Below are 5,776 nucleotides of genomic sequence, written 5' to 3'. Positions count from 1 at the left end.
CAGACGGGTAGACTTCCTCATTAGATGTTGCCCGAATTCAGCTTGATCGGTAAGCTCCATACCTTTCGGAGTTGCCGGGTCTAGAGCTTTACGTACATCTTGGTATATATGTATATATGTTATGAGTAGGTCGGGGCCCTTGTTCCGATCATAGTATATCCATCAGTAGAGGCTTGTAGACATATCCTGTCAGTTAATGCAGTATGTTGGGCTTGTAGGCACTTTATGTACATTTTGTTGGTTTGTCAGTCGTAGTAGTTATGACGGTCTTGTCGGCCTAGCTTTATATTGAGATTTAGTCAGTATTCGCAATTGTCTTACAATGTGGCCCATGGCCAAAGTATGACATTATATGCTCAGAATTCCTTAGTCGCAAGTTGGTATCCAAGGATGTGTAAGGCACCGGGTGCTGGTCTCGCCCCCCAAGTTCGGGGCATGAAAATTGCATGGGGAGTCGACTATAGATACTACAGGATAAGTCGACTAAAGGAATTATTCCCAAATCCCAATGGCACTTATTGAGGGGAAGTCAATGCACTCATTGAGGGGGAGTAAAATACAAGGAAGTTAACTGATGTTTACATATATTTTTTTATCATCGTCAAAAAGGGGGAGATTGTTAGTTTTTAGATTTAATGATGTTAAATAATATAATTGCTTTTGGTGTAGGGACTCAAGGGATCGAAGTGCATAAAGAGAAATAATTGAAGCTGAAGGGAGAAATCAATCAAAGATTGATTGAAGCATCTAAAAGGAAAAGAAGCACTAAGAATCCATGAATCAATCAGAGATTGCTTGAAGAATTAAAAAGGAAACGAAGGATTGAAGATGGAATGACCCAGATTTAAGGAGAAAATCCGGCGCTATCAAGGCTTGAAGATGGAAAGCTGTCAAAGTCCACATATCAAGGAAGAGTAACGGGAATTAACCTTATTCTTGGAAAGAATCAATCTCTTTCCAAGGATCAAATCTCTTGGGTTGACAAATCTCTTTAGTAACGGTCTCCTGCAAAGTATTTATACGCAACCTTAGGACTTAGAGATTCATACTTTGATCAAACCAATTACCCTCTCTTTGTTCTACTGCAAACAAACATTGTAGCTATATTAGATCTGTTGTATAACAAGTTAGAGAAGAAAGAGAGAAACATACTGGTGAGGCATTGTATCAAGAAAAGACGAGTGACAAGAAACTGAACTGTTGGTGTAAACTACACCACTCACTTTGTACTTAAGAAACTCAATCACTAAAATAAAAATCCCTTGCAACCCAAGGGGACTGGACTAGGATTCACATTGAATCCGAACCCAGTATAAAAACTCCGATGTCTTTAATTCCTGCACTTTACTTATGCATTTTAATTCTGCACCTTTTGATATCTCGCTATTACATCTAGTCGACTAATTGAAAAACTAGTCAACTTATAACAATTAATTTTAAAAATAAAGCAATTCACACCCCCTCCCCTCCCTTGTACTTTCAAAATAAAGTAGCAATAAAATTAAGAAATCTTTACGGTATTAAATTTTTTTAATTTTTGAGGTTTCAGTTCTGAAATGTTTATTACATTTTTTATCATCCGTAAGGTAGTCTTACGTAACGATGTGTATTATAATTTTAATTACATCAAATTAATTAAAGTAAAAAATTACGAATTTATTAGTAGCAAATCTTAATTACAAATTTGACATACTAATTTACCTAGAAATTAAGTTTAATGGATGAATTTTAGTTTCAAAGTCATGATGACATGACTAAAGCGAGCTAACCGAGCTGAGCTAAGCCGGCTCATTCAGGCCGCAGCTTAGGCCGAGCTTTAACTGAGTCAAGCCTAGTAAAGCCAAATTCTAACTAGAATTGAGCCATGTGGAGCCGAGCTTTAATTGTAACCGAACTGATTTAAGCAGAGTCGAGTCGGTCTCCGAAGCGACTCGTTGTACAGGCCTATTTCCAAGAAACCTCATTCAGAAGAAAAATAGAAAATTTAGCTAATCCTTATTGCATAAAGATACATAAGATTAAAAGATTGAAGATATAGCTAAAGGTTGCAATTAACATTTACCCTTTTCAATCTTTGGTTAGTGGGGCAAACTTTTTCCTCCCGCCCCCTCCCCTAATACCCGTAGCACCTCATTAGATAGAGGATATATAACGGATGAGTTTGCATCCAATGCAAAGTTGAAATCCACATAGGAAATTAGGGACCATTTTATGGATTATTGTAAATGTAAGCACAAATAAGCAGTAATTGGTGGGATATACAGATCACTTAATTAATTAGCGGTTATTCATAGTTATATACTAGAATTGCTTCTCTATGGATCCCGTGGCACAAGGAAACAACCTAGGAAAACTGTGAATAGTATGGACCATGAATTCTTCTATATTTCAGCAAAGCAATTCAATAAAATACGTTCTTGTTATTAGGGTTATTTTCGTAGGATGGGATGAGATTTTCTTATGGCCCATTCATTGGCTGTGCTGACGTGCATTGCAAACATGAAATTTATCTAACCAAGACAGGAAACCAAATGCACAGTTTTTACTTCATTTCTTATCTTAGATGGGAAATTGTAGGGCTCACACTTTCAAGATTGACAAGGCCTTAGATTTGTTGGTTGGTGAGTGCTGTGGTACCTACCTAATTAATCTATGATACAATATCTTTTAACATTATACCCTTATATTTTTAGACTTGGGATTCCAACATATTTATTAAAATTCCAAAAATTTCTCTTTTTGCACTCCGATAGAAGATTGGGTACGATACGATTGCAGCATCTTTTAGCACAGTATGACATGCACTCCGATCCGATAGAAGATTGACTTCGGGCGGCGTTTGCAGCTATATCTCAAGTCTTCGACTGCGATTGAATTTGAAAAGAAAGCTACTGAGCACTGCTAGGGCCAATACCAATATCTGCACGAGAAGTGTAAAAGTGGCGTATGAGTACAACCGATCCAATGTACTCCATAAATGTCGAACCTAACCTCGACGAGATAATGACGAGGCTATGACAAGACACTTACATAAATAAACTTGTACAAGTATATATAAAGCAACAATAGCAACAGAGAATGATAGTGTACTAACTGGGAAGGGACATGCTAAACGGGAAGATATAATAAATACGACAGCTATGAAATCACGAAGTAAACAAGTAAATCACCAAAATTAGGAAAAAATCAGTCAAACCAATGATATGAAAATGGCACGGCATCACCCTTCGTACTTTTACTCTCGTCCTCACCATGTAATAATATGAATATAATGGCATGTCATCACCTTTTGTGCTTTTTCTCCCGTCCTCACCATGTAATAATAATATGAATGAAATGGCATGGCATCACTCGTCGTGTTTTTACTCTCTTTCTCACCATGTAACAATGATAAATGTAAATGAAATGGCACGGCATCACCCTTCGTGCTTTTACTCTCTTCCTCACAATGTAATAATGATAATATAAATTCGAATAATAAACAATGTAGAGAATAAATTTAACTTCAAATATGGTGCCATGATATCAAACTTCAACCTCCAAAAATATTCAACAACTTGGAAGTAAGCGATAAATACGAAACGAATAATCAAAGAAGTAATAATCAAACCTAAGTATGGATATCATAATTAACGGAACAATATAATACAAAGAAATAATTTTCACCTGCATGCTTTAACCCAGTGACAATGCATAGGTACTTGTTACCTCACATATACATTGTCACCACACATAAAACACATAGCAAATAGATCAACAAGTCCTAATCTCTCTAGTCAAGGTTAACCACGATATTTACCTTACTCCGGAACCAAATCAATGCTCAACCGCGACTTTTCCTCTAGAATTAGCCTCTAAACCAATCAAATCTAACCAAATATAGTTCAATAATTCAAAAATAAGCTTTAGAAACTACTCACGACTGAAAAAGATTCAATCTTTAATACTTTTAAAAGAAATCAACAAAAGTCAACCCCAGGCCCGCTTGGTCAAACCCCTAGATTCGGACCAAAACCTAATTACACATTCATCCCTGAGCCTTCTTATGTGATTAATTTCGAAATCCGACCTCAATATGAAGGTCTAAATCTCAACTTCTTAAAATAACCAATTTCTACCTAAATCCCTAATTTCTACCATTAAAAACATAGATTAAAGGTTAAAATCAAAGGGTGCATGTGAAAATGTAAGAAAACAAGTTAAAATTTATTAACCTTGAAGTTGAGATGAAAAACCTCTTCAAAATAGCCTCTAGGCCGAGCTCAAACTTGAAAATAGTGAAAAATAGGACAATTCCCGATTTTTAGAAGTTTTAAAGACTGGGCGTCAGGTGTTCATCGCGTTTGTGAGACACCTAACGCGATCGCGAAGCATTACGACCTACTGGACTTCGCATCCGCGAGAGATTGCATGTGTTCGCGATAGCTTGTCCCCAATGGCCTTCGCATTCACGAGCAAACCCTGCCTCCCCCAGAGTCTCTCTTAACCCATCACGTTCGCTAGTGAAGGGTCGCGTTCGCGAAGGGTAATCCCTCTGATGCTTCATGTTCGCGATCACTTCTCCGCATTCGCGTAGAAGAAAACCACCTCAGCCCCAAGTTCTCCTTCGCGATCGCAAAGTGAATAGCACCAAACACTAGCAGAATTACTGAAACTTGGAAATTCTAAGTCCAAAATGACTCGTAGCCTATCTGAAACTCACTCGAGCCCCTCGGACGCCAAACCAAACATGCACACAAGTGTAATAACATCATACGAACTCGCTCGCGCGATCAAAATACCAAAATAATACCTAGAACTACGAATAGGACATCAAAATGCATGAAAATTTTAAAGAAACTCAAGAACTTTCAAATTCACAACTGAGCATCTGAATCCTATCAAATCAACTCCGTTTTGCACCAAATTTTGCAGACAAGTCTTAAATAGTAAAATTAACCTATACCAAGTGCCGAAACCGAAATCCGAACCTGGTAGCAATATTAAACCTTCAAATTACTAGTTTTCAACAAATCACGTCAAAACAAGTTAGGGATTTTTGAATTCAATTACGGGCATACTCCCAAGTCCAAAATCACGATACGGACTCACCAGAACCGTCAAAAAAACTGATTCGGGTCCGTTTAAACAAAATATTGACAGTAGTCAACTCAAATCATTTTAAGGCTAAAATTCATATTTTCTTCAAATTTTCACACATAATTTTTCGAAATAAGACACGGACTGCGCGTACAAATCGAGAAATGGTAAACGGAGCTACTCGAAGTCTTGGAACACGAAAATAAAGGCCAAAACTCAGAATGACGTATCCGGTCATTACAGAAGCTCTTTAATAGAATTACACTCTAACAAGCATTTTTAAACTGTTGTCCACAAGGTTGAGCAAATGTTTAATGAGTAATCTTATCGACTATGCTTTGAAAATCTTAATTAGACTACTAACACTCCGACATGCTGGAATGATAAGGGCAAAATTGTAATACTAATTAATTCTCTCTTGATTTGATAAAGTGGATAAGAATTGAAAATAATTATTTTTGGCAAAAAGTTCTAATAATAATAGAATGACAGGTACCAATTAAAGAGGTTGTCTTTACGTATTTAGGAAATGAGGGGAACCTATGGCCTAATGAATGGGTCCACACTAGCTTTCTCTCAATAAATGAATTTTTGTTAACCCAAAAAGAAAAGGGGGGCCCGACTCCCGTCCTTATAGTCTCAACCAACATAACTAGCTTCTCTCTTTCTCTGTCACATTATGAAAGCAGTAATGTGT

Source organism: Nicotiana tabacum, chromosome 22 (assembly GCF_000715075.1).
Source record: "Nicotiana tabacum cultivar K326 chromosome 22, ASM71507v2, whole genome shotgun sequence".
Lineage (NCBI taxonomy): Eukaryota > Viridiplantae > Streptophyta > Magnoliopsida > Solanales > Solanaceae > Nicotiana > Nicotiana tabacum.
This window is presented reverse-complemented; position numbering follows the sequence as displayed.